The sequence below is a fragment of the Scylla paramamosain genome, chromosome 18, assembly GCF_035594125.1.
Source record: "Scylla paramamosain isolate STU-SP2022 chromosome 18, ASM3559412v1, whole genome shotgun sequence".
In the NCBI taxonomy this organism is placed as follows: Eukaryota; Metazoa; Arthropoda; class Malacostraca; order Decapoda; family Portunidae; genus Scylla; species Scylla paramamosain.
In genome coordinates, this window is record NC_087168.1 from 4,160,976 (window position 1) to 4,180,000 (window position 19,025).

The 19,025-nt window shown below is 40.4% G+C and overlaps 1 long non-coding RNA gene across 1 annotated transcript; it reads left to right on the plus strand.

Moving 5' to 3' along the window:
• The first annotated feature begins 5,085 nt into the window (after positions 1–5,085).
• LOC135109030 (uncharacterized) lies at positions 5,086–6,995 on the plus strand. Its single transcript, XR_010272550.1, has 2 exons — positions 5,086–5,647; positions 6,113–6,995. It is a non-coding gene; the product is annotated as an uncharacterized LOC135109030 (long non-coding RNA).
• The last annotated feature ends 12,030 nt before the right edge of the window (positions 6,996–19,025 follow it).

Here is a 19,025-nt window from a genome sequence, read left to right on the forward strand (position 1 = left end):
GTACCAGGCAGTTGCTTCAAATCCAGCGCTGTGATGTTGACAGTGTGAACTCCAAAGACATCACTGACGGAAAAAGGGCGATGGAATAGTTCATACTTTCTACTGGGCAAGTATGTGGCTTTATCGTGGATCAGTTAACTCGCGAAGGGTTACTCAAAGGAAGCAACTAGTGTCGTCCTGTCATTGTGGGGGCTGAGTGTTGGCCAGGATGGAGGGAAGGAATCACAAAGCTTTAACTTTTTCACTGTAGAACAATTTTTTTCTCCATAATCACGTAGAGTGTTTTAGATTTACCTTTCGTACTACAGTGTCTTGGATAGTTCTGTAGCTTAGAGAGAAATTAACCCTCCATTCTCTCTCTCTCTCTCTCTCTCTCTCTCTCTCTGGTGATGGTGATAATAACAGTACAGAGAGAGAGAGAGAGAGAGAGAGAGAGAGAGAGAGAGAGAGAGAGAGAGAGAGAGAGAGAGAGAGAGAGAGAGATACCATTACTATACGCAAAGGAAATAAAAAAAAAAACATTCCTTGCCCTAACTGTAACATACGAACGTAAACTCTCATTCCACCAACACACAAAAAATAAATAACAAATAAATAAATAAATAAATAAAAGTAAATAAATATACAAAATAAAAAAAAATAAAAGATAAAGCCATGTAACTCAGTAAGCACCAAACATTCTGAGATGAACGAGGAAAGGATTTTATAACAATTTTCCCAGTATGGAAGTCTCAAGGTCACAAACTAGCACCATTAACTCAAGGTGACAGGTGACTGGTAGAACAAACTTGGTGGTACTCCAAGCTACGGCTCCACTGGGCATTCCCACAACCAGGCGTACCAACTGAGGAGTTCCCAGCGGCCTATATTTAATCTGATTTCATTTATCATTATTAAAACTATTTTTCTAATGTCTCAAGCTTATATTTAGTTCTTTATTCATTCATTCATTCAATTGGTTACTCAGTGAGCTACTTATTCGCTTAGTCAGTCAGTCAGCTAGTCAGTTAATAGTTAGTCATTCAGTCAATTGTTTAGTTATTCATTCACTTATCTGCTCATAAACTTTGTCGATCAGTCAGTCATTAAGCTAGTTCATAAGATTGTCAATCAGTCTTTCAGTAAGTCAGTTAGTTATTTATTCAGTCGGCCAGATAGTTAATTACATAATTAGTCATTCACTTAGTCAGAAAGATAGTTAGACAGTCAGTTAGTTAGACAGTTAAGGAATCAATTATTTAATTCCCTCCCCATCTCTCTCTCTCTCTCTCTCTCTCTCTCTCTCTCTCTCTCTCTCTCTCTCTCTCTCTCTCTCTCTGTGCATCGTTCCAACAGCTCTCCCGGAAAACATAAACACTTATTCATTTATCTATTTTTTTTTTATCTCCAGGCATGACAATCATTTCCAGATAACTTTTTATTCATGCATTCATTTATTCGTTTATTCATTCATTTATTTATTTATATTTTTCTAGGCATATCATCTATTTCCTAAATGACAGCAGCAACATCACCTCCATCACCACAACCACCACCACCACCACCACCAACAACAACAACAACGAAAACAAATACCAACCACATGACGTGTACTTTCATCACACAAAACGTGAAACACCAAACCTGAAAAGACAGCACCCTTGAGAAGAAAAACGAGAGAGAAAAACAAAAGAACATCACGAGAGCGGCAGACTGACACACATCGCCGCCACCCAAACACGCACCTGCAGACGTGAAGCACAAGGTTAAAAATACACTACAATAGAGGAGGAAATCGTCTGAAAATAGGAAACATGCATAGTAAACAAAAGTGCTCGGTTATCTAAGGATGAGATAAGAAGCAGTAAGTAGCCAGTCACGCAATGATGTAGAGGGAGCAGCAGCAGTGGTGGTGGTGGTGGTGGTGACAGCACTTCACTATAAGAGGTTACGATAAGACAGATAAGACGTCAGACATTTTGTTCGTGTTTTCCGGGAGAGATGTTGGAACGACGTAGAGAGAGAGAGAGAGAGAGAGAGAGAGAGAGAGAGAGAGAGAGAGAGAGAGAGAGAGAGAGAGAGAGAAAGTTAGGACAGATGGCTTAACTGTTTAACTACTCACTGTCTGTCCGACTGACTAACTATCCAATTAACTGTCCGGGTGACTGAACAAATAATTTAACAGATTAACTAACTAACTTACTGACTGACTGGCTAATTAACTAAGTGACTGATTGAATGAATAACTACTCGTAAACAACTGACTGAATGACTAAGTAACTGAGCATCTAACCGACTGACTGAATGACTGACTATCTAAATGACTGACTAATTGACTTAACAACTGACCGGATAACTGACTGACTGAGTGACTGAATGAGTAACTGAAAAAGTAACTAATTAGCTAACTGATAACTAACTGACTGATGAACTGAATGTATGACTTAATGACTGACCTACTAACCAGCAACGTGAAAATACAAATAAATTAATAATTATGTACTGTTAGAGAGAGAGAGAGAGAGAGAGAGAGAGAGAGAGAGAGAGAGAGAGAGAGAGAGAGAGAGAGAGTACTCCCTATAATTAACAAAATTTTTTTCGTTGTGATTGTATTGGCAAATTTTCTTCTTTTTATTTTTGTTCCCTAACCGTTATATTCGTTGTCATCTCTCTCTCTCTCTCTCTCTCTCTCTCTCTCTCTCTCTCTCTCTCTTTCCCTTATCATCTCTCATACGCCATTTTCCAGATAATTCAAATTGACTGACTAACTGACAAATTGAGTAACTAACTGATTAACTGATGACTGACTAAATGACTGACTGAAAAACTGACTGAAGTACTAACTAAATGATTAAGTAACTAATAAATAACAGACTAACTTATTGGGTAACTAACTCAGCAGTTAATTGACTAAGTGACTAACTGAATAATTAATTGACTAACAAACCGTCTAACGATCAAACTGACCAAATGACTAATGAACTAACTACCTGATAGACTGACTGACTGATTGACTACCTGACTGACTGACTGACTAAATATCTAACACTAACTGGCTGACAAACTAATGCCAATCATCGTATTGCTTCCTTTCCAGCAGGCATGCTTCCAGTATGTCAACGTGTGCTTGGTGGACAACATACATTGAAAACCTCCATGCCAAATCACAAGCAGCGTCCTCAAGTCACCCGTCTACAACAGACACGCACTGAGAGCATGAAAATAACGCAATGCTGTTCACATGTTACCGAATGTTTATTTTTCTTTCTTTCTTAAAAAAAAAGTAAGCAAATAGGTAAATAAGTAACTAACTGACTAACTCACTGACTAACTGGCTTGCTAACTGACTAATGAAGTAACAAAACAAAACTGGAGGTTCAGGAAGAGTTGGATTAGTCCATCATTTCTTCTGCCGCCTGTGGTGTTTGTGGGAAGTGTATGCACTAAACTACTCGTATTTAGAGATATGTTTATCAAGCACAGGGACTGATACAGTGGTTCTCAATCTGGGGACCATGGCCCCAAAGTGGGCCATGGTAAGAATTTAGGGGGCCCATGGCGGGCTGTTACAAATTATACATTTCTAAATAATGTTAGGAATCTGAATAAAAAAAATAAAAAAATTGCATCACCATCCTTGCAGAAAATTTTCTTCTTTTAATTGATTACTTTGGCAATAAAATTTTAAGTTACATAATATTGTTACGAATGTGTGTGTACGTATGTATGTATGTATGCATGATTTTGGAGAAAAATGAAGGGGAGCCACGGGAATGTTGAGAATTCATGAAAGGGGAAATGGAGAGAAAAAGGTTGAAAACCACTGGGTTAGTATGAGTGTGTGAGTGCTACGTACTCATGTACTCTCTCTCTCTCTCTCTCTCTCTCTCTCTCTCTCTCTCTCTCTCTCTCTCTCTCTCTCTCTCTCTCTCTCTCTCTCTCTCTCTCGTCTAGGAAATCTAATGAGGTCACAAGACACGCCGCGCATCATCTGCTGGTTCTGTGTCCTTTATTTTCATCACGCATCAGATGTTAACTTCCTCAACAAATTAGTCACTGGAAAAAGCAATTTTATAAGTGTAATTAAATAAACCATGCACTCACTACAGAAAGTGGAATGCATTCGACGATATTATGAACGAATGAATGACGGGGGGAAGGGACTGATCACTGTCCTTCCTTTCCACCAGGTCAGGCATTCTGGCTGTACGTAAGCTGCATATGATTTGGAATGAGCGCTCTATGTATTGTGTTCACCGAATACGCGCTGTCACACTGACACCACGCCTGAGGGAAAGAAATCAATAGTAAAATGATCAGTTAGTCAGTTCATCAGCTAGTTAGTCACTGTGCTATATATTTAGTTGGTTAGTTACTTAGTTAATTAGCTAGTCAGTTGGTCAGTTAGTTAATAAGTTAGTCTGTTGGTTAGTAAGTTAATCAGTTAGTCAGTCAGTTAGTCAATGTGTTAGATATTAGTCAGTCAGTCAGCCAATCAGCCAGTCATTTACTACGTCCCTTTCATATCTTAATCCAACCCGACCAAATGATGACAGGGGTGCCAACCAAATCAGAAGAGGAAGATGTTGGGAGATGGGGCTTTAAACGTAGTCATGGCGCCGATAGTACTGCTTCTGGTACGCCATTAATAAAACAACAGTAACAATGATGAAAGAAGACAATCAGACGACGCAATCCCATCATGTATTTGCCTGACGTAACTGACGCCGCGCGGCTGAAGGAAGGCTGGAACACTTGAGGGTGAAGAGCTGCACACGTGATGGCCTCCTGCACGTGTCTGGAGAGCCCTGTCACCCTCCCAGCGGCCCCCAAGGCTCAGCCAGGCTCGGAAAAGTCTATCTAATTAACTGTCTGGCTGACTATATAAAAAACTGGCTAAATGAGAGAGAGAGAGAGAGAGAGAGAGAGAGAGAGAGAGAGAGAGAGAGAGAGAGAGAGAGAGAGTTTGTGACCTTGTGTGTAAGCTAATTCATAACATTTTCAGGTTGTATTGACGATCATGAGCTCTCATTATTTACTTCTAGTTAGTGTATGAACTTTTGTGGCCAGCAGATTTTATAAAACATATATATTTGTTGAAGTAAATATGTATGCACTTTGTGATATCATGTTCATATAGTTATCTAATGTATTATTATGACTGTGTGTGTGTGTGTGTGTGTGTGTGTGTGTGTGTGTGTGTGTGTGTGTGTGTGTGTGTGTGTGTGTGTGTGTATGCTTGTGCGTGTGTGTTTGTGCGTGTGTGTGTGCGTGTCACCGTTCCTGGTTGCTTGGCGGAAAGGTTCTCATCTCAAAAGACCAAAGGTAACCTTGATCGGCGCCCTGCACACCAACACACGGGCGAGTCCTTATCAAGTCAACAAAGAGCTGAGCGACTTTCCTCATTCAAATAAAAAGAAACTTGTCCTCCATCTGTGAGAGCCATCAGGAGCCGCCGGTGTGTGTCCTGCAGCCTGAGCCACTCGTACAGGCCTGCAGGCTCCCCCATCAGTATCCCTCGTAGCGTGGAAGGCGTCACCGCTGCGTCAACACCACTTCATACTATTTTTATTGACACAAGATTTGACGCACAACGCCGCCTCTCTTTCCAGGGCAGATCGCAGGACACCTCACGGCTCAGGCCGACTCCAGCCGGCTTCCAGCCCATGTGTGTGTGTGTGTGTGTGTGTGTGTGTGTGTGTGTGTGTGTGTGTGTGTGTGTGTGTGTGTGTGCGCGCGCGCGTACGTTCATATATATATATATATATATATATATATATATATATATATATATATATATATATATATATATATATATATATATATATATATATATATATATATATATATATATATATATATATATATATATGGGTGTGTGTGTGTGTGTGTGTGTGTGTGTGTGTGTGTGTGTGTGTGTGTACAGTGAAGGCCTGGTGTCGTCTGGTGGACAAGTAGTGGCCTATTTTATCGCCTGTCATACAATAAGATGAAGTCTACACAGTGTACTAAAATAAAGTCATTACTATTTCTTTTAATAGCACGAACATTTTATTTGTCAATTTATTTAGTTTTTTTATTTATTTATTTATTTATTTATTTATTCATTTATATTTTTTTCCTCTTATTACAGCTTGAGGGAGAGCGGTGGGTGCGGCGCGGCGCAGGGCATCTCACCCACGCCGTCACGTGGCAGCCAGACCTGTCACCCAAGGCCGCCACGGACTGGTCCTTACTCAGGCCCGTATTCCGAAACGCTCTGCTCTCCCGAGCGTAGAAATATTGTAAAAACGGTCATTAAAACTCGTGTAACTTTAACTAGAGTCTTTTGAAAGTAGTGTGGATGCGGCGCGGAGTTGTTTCACAATATGGTCCTCACTCACACAAACATCACTTCCTCTCCTGATCCACATCTCGCTGATAAAACAGAAACGTAATCAGTGAAAAAAAAAAAATATCATCACCGTTGTTTGGGCAGCAGAACCGTTCCTGATAATGACTACATGACACTTAACGTCTCATAAAAGATTACACTATTCTAAATGGACGAAAATAAAACGGCAAGCAATAAACTGTTTTACATATTCCGTCACTCCTGCTGCTGTCAGTATTGTCTTTCAAAACAACAGTCTAAACATTCTCTTAAGGTTGACACGAAGGCAAGGCAGTCAAATGGTTAAACATCAGAGTGCAACACACAACAGCTCCTCGGCTCCATGCCACACGGCCCGCATGAGTGAGTATGGTTGCGTCACCGTGCATGTTTACAGTCTCAGCTGCAGGTCTACCCACCTCACGCCGCCGGTTCTCGGAGCACCGGCATGGCCACATTTCTGAGGAATGACTGACGTAACAGACGTGCCGCGTGGTGCAATAATATCACACCACAGGACATACTTTTCCTGTTTCGTGTGTGTGTGTGTGTGTGTGTGTGTGTGTGTCCGGCAGTCAGTTACTTAATTAGTCTGTCAGTACGTTCGTCATTTATTTAATTGGTCAGTCTGTCTTTCTGTCAATCTGTACGTGTGTCTGTCTAATAATATGTCAGTCTGTTTGTCTGTCTGTCTATCTGTCTGTCGATATGAGTATTTTTCCAGTTGAAAATACATTTGGGTATCTGTTTATCTATCTATCTATCTATCTGCTCATTTGTCCCTATTTCAGTCTGCCTAACTATTTGCCTAACTATCTGTCAGGCTGCCTGCCTGTCTGTCTATCTGTCTGTCTGTTTGTCTGTCTGTGTGTGTCTTTCTGTCTGTGGATCTATTAACCTATTTACTAATCTATCTATTCATCTATCAGTATTTATGTCTGCCACTTAATCAGTCAATCTGCCTGCCAGTCAACCTGTCAGTCTGGCCGTCAGTCAATACGTGTCTGTCTTTCTATTATTTATTCGGTCTGTCTGTCTTTCTGTTTGCCATCATGTTTGTTTAATTGTTTGTCTGTCAATGAGTTAGTCAGTTAGTCTGTCTGTCTGCTTGTTTGTCAATCAGTTTTCTGCCTGTATGTATTACGAGTAGGCACATCCATCCATCTGTCTCTCGATCACCCCATCAATCTCTGTCATTTCATCTGTCTCTGTCTGCCAATCAATTTCCCTGTCTGTGTCTGTCTACATGTGCGAGTATGTGTTTCTGCGTTTCTGTCTCTCGACCGTTTTGTTAATCTGTCAGTCTATTCGTCTCTTTGTCTGTCTGTCTGTCATTCTTTCTGTCTGCATGTACAACGAATCTCTCTCTCTCTCTCTCTCTCTCTCTCTCTCTCTCTCTCTCTCTCTCTCTCTCTCTCTCTCTCTCTCTCTCTCTCTCTCTCTCTCTCTCTCTCTCTCTCTCTTTCCACGTCACCACCTCTCTCCTTGGCCGCGATGTGGCAAAGCGTCTCTTTCCTCAAGTCGCGAAAATGTGTGCTTATCAGTTGAGTGCTTGGAGGTGGCGGCGACGGCGGCTAGGTTTCAGTCACCCAAATTATCAGGCTGACGTTATCATGAGGAAGCAATATGACCTACCCGAACCACGATTCATTTAACTCCCACACTCACAATCCCTTGCCTTGGCCTCTCTTCCACTGCAATACGTGCTGCAATAATCTTTCTCCGTTACTTTTTACTTTATTTTCATTTGTTACGTCTTCCATCCTTCCCTTCTTCACGTGCGCACTGCTTGCCTTTGTTTCTCTTCTACTGTGTTGCGTGTTTCAGTAATCTTTCTCATTTTTTTTTTTTTTTTGATTACATTTTTTCTGTCTTAATTTCCATGCAGTCTTTCCTCTTCCTCCTTGAGTCTCCACGCAGTCGCGATACCATGTGCATGATGAAATTGCTTGAGGAAAGTTTAGATTATACTTATGAAAGGCACTGCTGGCAACCTAAAGGAATGGAGTAGTTCTGATCTTTTAGTATTTGTAGTTTTGTTTTTGTGCAGTAAAGTCGAATAAAATAACTCAAAACTCATGTGTCACCGAACCATTAAGAGGCAAAGAGCTCAGTTAGTCAATGAGTCAGTTAATCAGTCTGTGAGTCAATCAGTACAAGGATCGGGAAAAACAAGAAGGAAAAGCACATGTAAACCATAACAATTTTCGTTCATAAAAAGCTGCCTCCCTGCACAAGACTTTATATTTACTCTCATCTCTATTCTTTCCCCCTCTCTAATGCAAGAAATATCAGTATCTCCACTCTTTTATCTAAAACTCTTTCTTCTCTAAAACTCACAACCAGATACTGTTTCTCTACGTTCCGTCACTGTCCTGTCCACCTTAATAATGAGAGTTAACAAATATCTGGACTCTTTCACAGGCAAACAGACTCACAGCCACATTCTGTTTCTCCACCTTTCATCACTATTTCGTCCACCCATGTAATGCAAGAGTAAGTAGCATTTCTCACTGGCAAGATGAAATTCACTACCAGATGCTGTGTCTCCACCTTCCATCACTGTAACATCCACCTAAAGAAAGCAAGAGTTAACTAATATATCCACTATTTCACTGGCAAAACAAACATAACCACATTCTGTTTCTCCACCTTCCACTACCATCTCGTCCACCTAAATAATGCAAGAGTTAACATTTTCACTGGTATAACTCTGAAGCTCACAACCACATTCTGTTTCTCCTTCGTCCACCTCGGTCCCATTCACCAAAACAAAACAAGAGCTAACTAGTACCCTGCCTCTTTCACCGGCAAACTCACCACCTTGCCATCTGAATCTTGCAGTGTTTTGAAGAGGAAAGCACTAAGACACCTTCGATACTGACTAGGCTTGCTCCACTGAGACTCTTTCTTTTCTGTTTAACATTATGAAGAGGAAAATGTGTTGTAAATCTATTTATATTATTACGTATATTTAGTAACACGTTAGCCAGCTTGCCTTTCCTTCTTTAAACAAGAAGAAAGAATGAGACACAAAAACCGAAAAGAAATAAGAATGAGGAGAGGAACGAATGACAGTTCGAAGCTTAAACGAGAGAGAGAGAGAGAGAGAAAAAAAAGTGAACAAGAAAGAACAAGGATAAAAAGAAGTGACAGTTAGACGCTAAGAAGAAGGACACGAGAAAGAAAGAATGGCAGACGTTTAACCGAGAAGAAAAAAAAAAAAAAAATGGGAAGAGGAAGGAGTGACAGTTAGCTTCATTAAACGAAAAGAAAGAACAAGAAAGAAGAACAGGGCTGGAAAGACGTGACAGTTAGACCCTGAAACGAGAAAAAACGAGGCTAGTACGAGTAAGAAATGTCAGTTGCTTAAAACGAGAAGAAACGAGACTGATAAAGAATGAAAGTTAAACCCTCAACCCTTTCATTGTTGATCAGTCTTTCCTATCATCAATTGTACAACTTTTCATATTTATTTTTTTTTGTAGCACTGTCTCTTAAATACGAACTTCTGTGGCTTAGCAAAGATTAAATTAACCTCATATTCTCTTTTTCCTTTATGTCCATTCAAACAATTTATTACAGTGGTCTTAGTGATCACAAAAGACGACCGTAGCAGGAAGACAGTTAAACGAGAAAGGAACGAAGTTGACAGCAAAAAGTTGCAGAAAAAAGAAAAAAAAAGGAATGGAAAGTCGTGACAAGTGCTAAGAAAAGAACGAAGCTAGTAAGGAGTAACAGCAGACGCAAAAAAAAAACGAGAAGAAACACAAATAAGCCGAGAAGCGAGGTTGATAAGGAATAACAGGCTTCCCACATGATGTAACACACAGGAAGTGGAGACCGAGAGGAGGCCTACATCTTAAGGGCAACGCACTCTCCAAGGTGCTGGTCAACGTTCACAGGGAGCAGTGTTCTCTTAAGTCACCACCACCTAACAACACAGGTAGGCCTACTGCGTCTGTCTAGCTTCCCTTCGCCCTCAGGCCTAAAACGCAGTTCTGTCCTCCCTCAAGCCTAATTCTTATCATAGGCCAGTGCTCCCTGCCTACTGAGGGAAAAATGCTTGTAATGCCGCGACGCAGTTTGGCAAGTGTGTGTGTGTGTGTGTGTGTGTGTGTGTGTGTGTGTGTGTGTGTGTGTGTGTGTGTGTGTGTGTGTTATGATTATGGTGGTGTAATACGACACGTGTTTTTCTAACAGAGCAATTTTTTTTTTTTATTAAGGACACCCTTTGTAATTGGACACGTATTTTTCTAAAAGTTCTTTTTGTAATGCAGACCTGTTTTTGTAAGAGGATACGTTCTTTTTGTAATAAGGACACGTCTTGTAATTGGGAGGACATCTGTTTCTTTATATATATATATTTTTTTCACAATTTGGGCACATTCTTGTAACTGAAACAGATTTTTGTAACAGGCCACGTTCTTTGTAATTGATACTTTTAATTATAATAAGGACAAGTTATTTTGTAATAAGGACACATTCTTTAAAAGGACACTTTTTTCTGTAATGGGAACGCGCTTTTTTATAATAAAGACACTTTTTTTTGTAAAAGACACATTTTTTGTAATTGGGATATTTTTGTAATAGACATTTATTGTAATTTGAACGTTTTCTTTTGTAACTGGGACACAATTTTGTAATAAAAGACGTGTTTTGGTAATCAGGGCACATTTTTCATAATAAGAACATCTTTTTTTTTTTGTAACAGGAATATGTTTTTTTTTTAATAATGGGGACACTTTTTTTTCTAATAGACACTTTTCTTTTAATCTGAACGCGATTTTTACAATTCTAACACTTTTTTTTTTAATTGGGACACCTTATTTGTAACAAGAACATGTATTTTGCAATATGAACAGCTGTTTTATGTAATTAGGACACATTTTTTTATAAGGACGTCTTCATAACAAGAACACTTTTCTTGTAATAAGGGCATTTTTGTTGTTGAAAAATGGGACATATTGAACTTAGAGATGAAAAAAAGTGAGTGAGAGAGAGAGAGAGAGAGAGAGAGAGAGAGAGAGAGAGAGAGAGAGAGAGAGAGAGAGAGAGAGAGAGAGAGAGAGAGACTAATCATCGCTCCTGAAAAAAAAAGAAGTTAAAAAGTAAGGACGTAAATTGAGAAGTTTACTATTACTATAATAATAATAACAACAATAATAATAATAATAACAATAATAATAATAATAATAATAATAATAATAATAATAATAATAATAATAATAATAATAATAACAACAACAACAACAACAACAACAACAACAACAATGATAATAATAATAATAACAATAATAATAATAATAATAATAATAATAATAATAATAATAATAATATCAATAAAACAACAACAATAACATGATAATAATAATAATAATAAAAATAATAATAATAATAATAATAATAATAATAATAATAGTAATAATAATAATAATAATAATAATAATAATAATAATAATAATTATTATTATTATTATTGTTATTATCACCATTATTATTATTATTATCATTATTATTATTATTATTATTATTATTATTATTATTATTATTATTATTTTTGTTGTTGTTGTTGTTGGTGGTGGTGGTGGTGTTGGTGTTGTTGTTGTTGTTGTTGTTATTATCATTATTATTATTATTATTAATGTTATAATTAGTGTTGTAGTTGTCGCTGTTGTTGTTGTTGTTGTTGTTGTTGTTATTATTATTATTATTATTATTATTATTATTATTATTATTATTATTATTATTATTATTATTATTATCATCATCATCATCATCATTACCCTCATCATTATTATTACTATTATTATTGTTGGTGTTGTTGTTATTTGGTGCAGGCAAGCAGACATCTGCGCAGTAAGGAGGAAGGTTTGCTAGTAAAAGATAGCAGGCAAGGAGGGCGTGCATCTCAGCAGACGAGTAACACAGCTCTCACCCATGCTGGGTTCAGGGCTTTCTTCTGCAAGTCTCGTGTTCTGAAATGCTTTCTTTTTTTTTTTTTTATGCAAGAGGGACGCCGGCCATGGACAAGAAAAATCCCATTAAAAAGAAAAGAAAAAAAAAAAGAAACACTGAAATGCCGGTCCCCGAATAGGGTCCTAAGCGGTAGTTAAAAATTGAAGGATAAGTGTCTTGAAACCTCCCTCTTGAAGGAGTTCAAGTCATAGGAAAGTGGAAATACAGAAGCAGGCAGGGAGTTCCAGAGTTTACCAGAAAAAGGGATAAATGATTGAGAATACTGGTTAACTCTTGCATTAGAGAGGTGGACAGAATAGGGGTGAGAGAAAGAAGAGTCTTGTACAGTGAGGCCGCGGGAGGAGGGGAGGCATGCAGTTACCAAGATCAGAAAAGCAGTTAGCAGGAAAATAGCGGTAGAAGATAATAACACGATATGCAACATTGGAGCGATGAGAAAGAGGCTGAAGACAGTCAGTTAAAGAACAGGAGTTGCTGAGACGAAAAGCTTTGGTCTATTTTCACAAGCAACGTGATGATGATGATGATGATGATGATGGTGCAATTCATTAAGCTCATGAATTTTTCCCTTATTTCCTTTCTTACTGTTTTTTTTTTATTTGGCATTAAATTTTTTCGAAGTTTTCTTTTAATTTTATTAAAATTTTCTCTGCTTTAATAGTATTATTATTTTTTTATATTCCTGTTTTCTTGTCTTTCTGATTTCTGATATTTGAAACATTAACATTTCCTTTTTTCCTTATCTATTTTCATTATTATTTTTATTATTTTTTTAATTTTCTAAGTAACAAAAAGAGCACTCTATGTACTTCATTCCTCAGGGATCTGTCCTGTCACCCACTCTCTTCCTATTATTCATCAATGACCTTCTAAACCAAACCTCTTGTCCTATACCAGCCTGCACTTTTCCACGTCTTTTCATAGACGTCCAACCCTTCAGAAAGTAAACATTTCACACGGGGAAGCCATAGAACGCCTGACTTCTGATCTTTCTAAAATTTCTGATTGAGGCAGAGCAAACTTGGTATTGTTCAATGCATCAAAAACTCAATTGCTCCATCTATCAACTCGACACAACCTTCCCCTCTTCTTCAATGACACTCAACTGTCCCCCTCTTCTACACTGAACATCCTCGGTCTGTCCTTTACTTATAATCTGAACTGGAAACTTCACATCTTATCTCTAGCTAAAACAGCTAGTATGAAGTTAAGCGTTCTGAGACGTCTCTGCCAGTTTTCCTCACACCCCCAGCTGCTAACTCTGTACAAGGGTCTTATCCCTCCATGTGTGGAGTATGCTTCACATGTCTGGTGGAGTTCTACTCATATCGCTCTTCAAGAAAGGGTGGAATCAAAAGCTTTTCGTCTCATCATCTCCTTTCCTCTAACTGACCGTCTTCAGCCTCTCACTCATCGCCGCAATGTTGCATCTCTAGCTGTCTTCTATCACTGTTTTCATGCTTACTGCTCTTCTGATCTTGCTAACTACATGCCTCCCCTCCTCCCGCGGCCTCGCTGCACAAGACTTTCTTTTTTCTCTCACCCCTATTCTGTCCAACTCTCTAATGCAAGAGTTAACCAGTATTCTCAATCATTCATCCCTTTCTCTGGTAAACTCTGGAACTCCCTGCCTGCTTCTGTATTTCCACCTTCCTATGACTTGAATTTCTTCAAGAGGGAGGTTTCAAGACACTTATCCTTCAATTTTTGACTACCGCTTTGGACCCTCTTCTGTGACTGACATCTCAGTGGGTTATTTTTTTTTCTTGGATTTTTGTTGCCCTTGGCCAGTATCCCTCCTACATAAGAGAAAAAAATCCTACTTACTCTTCCTTGAATCTCCTGCTTTGATTTCTTTTGATTTTGATATTCTTAAATAATTGCTTGACCATTTCTTTCTCGAGTCCTTCGTTATTAGGCACCGTCCTGGCCCTGACATACTACGGGAAACCGGATGTAAAAGCAAGAAAAAAATAAAAATAAATATTCTACATCATCTGTGGGAGAAACACTCATGAAAACCCGAGCAATAATCTCTGTGAGCTTTGAGCACAGTCATTAAGAGTATTAAAAGGAGAAGTCCCAAAGTAATATTAAAGTTATATTTATCGCTGGTCAGACCTATGCAGTTCTTGTTTCCGTATTACAGGAAGGATATAGATCTGTTAGGAATAGTACAAAGGAGAATGACTAAGAAGATGAAACGGATGAAAAGTATCCCTTACGAAAGGAAACTGAAATATTTTAATTTACATTCCTTAGAGAGACGTAGATCAAGACGGGATTTGATGGAGGTGTTCGGGTAGTATATAAGTGATACAACAAAGTTGACTTAGGCAAACTCCTGAGTCAATAATTAAGACAGAAAGAGAAATAGTGGGTTCAAGTTTGACAAAGTTAGATTTTAAGAAGAGGTAAGAAGGGATTGGCTGTCAAACAGTAGTAGATGAATGTAATATACGCAGCAATTAGGTTATTAGTGCTGAATCATTAGGGAGCTTTAAAGGAAGATTAAGTAAATTTTATGGATGGGGATGACAAATGGAAATTGGGAGGTATGCTTCATGCAGGGACTGTCACGTGAAGGCCTGGTGGCTTCTTGTAGCTTCCCTTATTTTCTTATGTTCATGTGAGGAGAGAACAACGCGTGTCAGAGAACGGGCCCAAGACGTTCCGGGGAGGGCAAAGAGCACCTCAGAGTGTCAGGATTACTTTCCTTTGCATTGTTTTACCGCTGTGCTCTGTGAAGGTCACTCGTGTTCAGGCGGCACATGACTTGAAAGAACATCTGGTATTGTTCTGGCGAGAGGCGGTGCGTTGCTTCCTGTCCTCTGCCTGTGGTCCTGTGCTGCCAGTGTGACGCGTGTGGCTTGCCAAATCTGGTCCTCACTTCTCATACATAATTGCGGGTAGGGTTTTATTTTATCTAATTTTATTTTTCCATCCTAGGTCACAGGCGCCTGGTGTCTCCTGTTGTCTAGGAGGCCTGGACACTGTGCCGGGGTGGGCGCCACGCTCCCTGTCTGGCGGGTCGCCACTTCCGGAAGACTCTTTTCCGTGTACTTAATTTCTCACCATTCTAAAACAACTCGAATGCTTGTTTACATTGAGACGCTTCACCGGGATCTCATTTAACATACTTCGAGGAACGGATTACTATTTTATCCACTTTGTCTTTCTTAAACACATACAAACACGCGAAATATCTATTTTTTTTTTCGGTTTTTACATCTGGTTCCCCTAGCCTATCAAAGCCAGGACGGTGCCTCCTAACGAAGGACTTTGATTTTGACATTTAAGAACCGTTCCCCCGAGTGGATGCCCTTCCTACCCTCGGACCGTGCCCAGGATTCCAACCTGTGCGCCTGAAAACCATTCGGCCCCAAAGCGCGCGCTGTCCCACTGTATCACGGCGGGAAATATCTATAAAACTTGCAAAAGGTTGTAAAAAACAGTTTTTACTTTGTCTTTTAGTATTTCAAAACAAGTAAGCACTACAGATACTTATGGTAGACGGTTTCAGTCTGTTCATAACATACTCGTATGACATACGCCTTATGATGGACATTCTAAGTTATGAAACACATCTCCCTTAGTTATGACACATTTCATATCTTCATGGAGAACACTGGTCTAGAGCGTTCACCGCGCTGCGCCACTCACCCGCGTGAAAAGCCGAGAGGCCCGCCACTCATCACCACGAGGCGCCTCAGGGTTGACGCCCCACACTTCTCAAAGTAATCTGTGTAGTGGCCTTGTGATAGCTTGGGAGCGAGCTGTGGGAGGGGCACCAATTGTCTGCGACGTCCATAATGGTGTTCACCTAATTACAGTGTATTGAACCAAAGGGTGAGGCGCAGCATGACCCGCCTGGACACACCAATTCACGCCTCACACACACACACACACACACACACACACACCACGTTGCTGACACTTTCTTGGCCCAAACCAAATCACATAGGTGACTGTTTCATTTGGTTCTTGAAGGAATGATAATCAACAACGCATTGCAAGTAGTTCCGTTAATGAAATGGCATTTTTGGAACTATCGTCCAATCAAAGCCGCTCGTCCGCCGCCCGGCAAACACATCCCTGAGTCGTCACTTGAGGGAACAACTGCTTTATCTTCTTAAAGAACACGCTGTTTGAGGCCAGTCGCCCGCCACCTTCAACGATGCTACCCCCTGGTGTGATCCCGCTCACCACCACCAGGAATGACCCTTTGGACACTTACTCCTGGCAAGACAAGGGAGCGTGGTGAAACATTATAAAGCATTGTGAGGTACGTTTCAAGGCGTACGGTAAAATAAAAGAGAACAAACCCTAAATAGAAGAAAGGTATAAGGCATTGCGGGATAAGAGGCTGAAGGCACACGTTGAAAGGAAAAACAAACCATAAACACAAGCAAGGTTCTCACGAGTTCACATAGCAGCGCTTCTCACTACAAGAAATCCCGGATTTAAATTCTGATCTCGGCCGGGATTTTTCTGGGACGACTGCCCGCTTCAAGATTCACCCAGCCTGGAAATGGATACCGGGCAGCTGTGACTGGGAACGTGAAGGCGGCGGAGGAAGGAACTGGCCACCAGACTCCTATGCCGGGGCCCTATCTGCCCTGCGCCAACACATTGAGTGTATTAGCCTTTAATGTTTTTTTTTTTTTTTTTTTTTAGGAGGGGTAACATATCTAGCATGTGTTGAGGAGTCTGATGCCATAGATACTAATAAGAAATACGAGACAGGCAAGAACTTTCAGCCAGAAGATACAACAGAGGTAGAACGCCCTGTGCTGCTCGTTGTTCACGGGGACAAGCAAAAAAGAAAGAGGGGAATGAAGGAAACTGAAGTTTCCATTCACAACACTAAGGTTAGATTTGTAATACAATACAACGAACACACAAAGGTAAAGCGCCACAGACTGCACGCTCTTCACGAAGGCAGGTAAAGTAGGAAGTGAGGAATGAAGGGAGTTTCCATTCAAAAGACAAAGATTGGATCAGAAATGCAATACACGGAGATGAACACACAAGGTAAAGCGTCACATCCCTGAAGACCTGCACACTTTTCACTGAGACAGCTAAAGTAGGAAGGGCGAGAGAAATGACGGGGGCTACAGTTTTCATTCAGAACATAAAAGTTGGCTCAGTAATGCAATACACGGAAATGAACACAACCGATATGAGTTAAAATCGATGAAAAAGCTGAAGCTGCACTATATAGGAGGGGTTACCTGAGAGGCTGGACAGGCGACGGCAGCCCAACCCTGCCAGCGACACACTGACCGCGACGTGCCACTCATATGCGGAAAAGAAGCATGAAAATTAAAACCCTGTCACTGTGATATACAACAATTCACATCACTAAAACTGAAATCTTTATAAGCACCGACATAGAAAAGGGGGTATTAGAAGATGATTTAGCAATTTCTAGCCAATGTAGTGCTCGGAGGTGGCCGTAGGTTAAGAAATGTCTCAGACTGCATAGTAATTAAAGAAAAACATGACAATTAACAGGGAAAGTGTTAAAGCAGCATGTTTCAAATGAGTAAACACACACACACACACACACACACACACGCGCGCGCGCGCGCGCGCGCGTGCGGCTATACTATATAACACCTTGCGGTAATATTTTGGTGGAGGCAGGAAGGTAAGAGGAAAGAGGGACTTACGATACTGAAGCTGAGAGTTAAGAGAAGCGATGCTGTGGTTAAGACGAAGGATATTAGAACCAAGAGGAAGGAAGAGGACAGAGGTGTGACATCCACCACTTACGAAATGCACTTTAAAGTAAACGTGGCATGGCATTGCAAGGGAAGACACTTTTTGTTATACGAGCTGAGGCCAAGTGGCAAGTAATGAGCAGGGGTGCGGAAAGACATAAGAAAATAAGAGAAGCTGCAAGAAGTCATCAGGCCTACATGTAGCGGTCCCTGCATGAAACATCCTTACCTATTTCCCCCTATCATACTCATCCATAAATTGATCTCACGCGGCGACTGGATCTCGAGGCGCTGGCCGGGTGACGAGTCAACGATACCTCTCCGAGAAACTGCCGTGGACTGGGATGGAATTCGCAACTTCAGGCCAGGGAGGGAGGGAAGGAGCTATCACCGCGACAAAGGACCAGCGAGGAAGAAAGCAAGGACTAGACAAATTTCCGGTAAACACTAAGGACCGTATTCTGAAACACTTCTGCGCCGCACCTCCACTACTTCCAAAAGATTCTAGTTGAAGTTACAAGAGTTTTCAAGGGTATTTTTATTGGTCATGTAACAGATTAACAAGATTTCAACATTATTAAAAAAAATAAATAAAAAAATAACATTCTTGACAACCCGGCTAATCATCTCTGTGACATTTGAAGATAGTCGTGGTGAGAAAACGAAACATTTCTAAATACGGGATGAGGGAAATGTTAGAGAGAGAGAGAGAGAGAGAGAGAGAGAGAGAGAGAGGCAAGGGAAGGAGATGAAAGTGTGGCGTGAGGCGTGGTGACCTTCTGTTGGTAGCGCTAGACCGCCACTTGACACCAGGGCACCAAGCAGCAGCTCCAGTGCAGCGAGGCCCTCCCCGCACCAAGGCTATCCCCTCAACACGTTACAACACCGCCAATCCACACGTGTTGCCCACCACACATCAACAGGTGATGAGCACGACGACCACGGCCATGAAAAACAAAAAGGTAAAG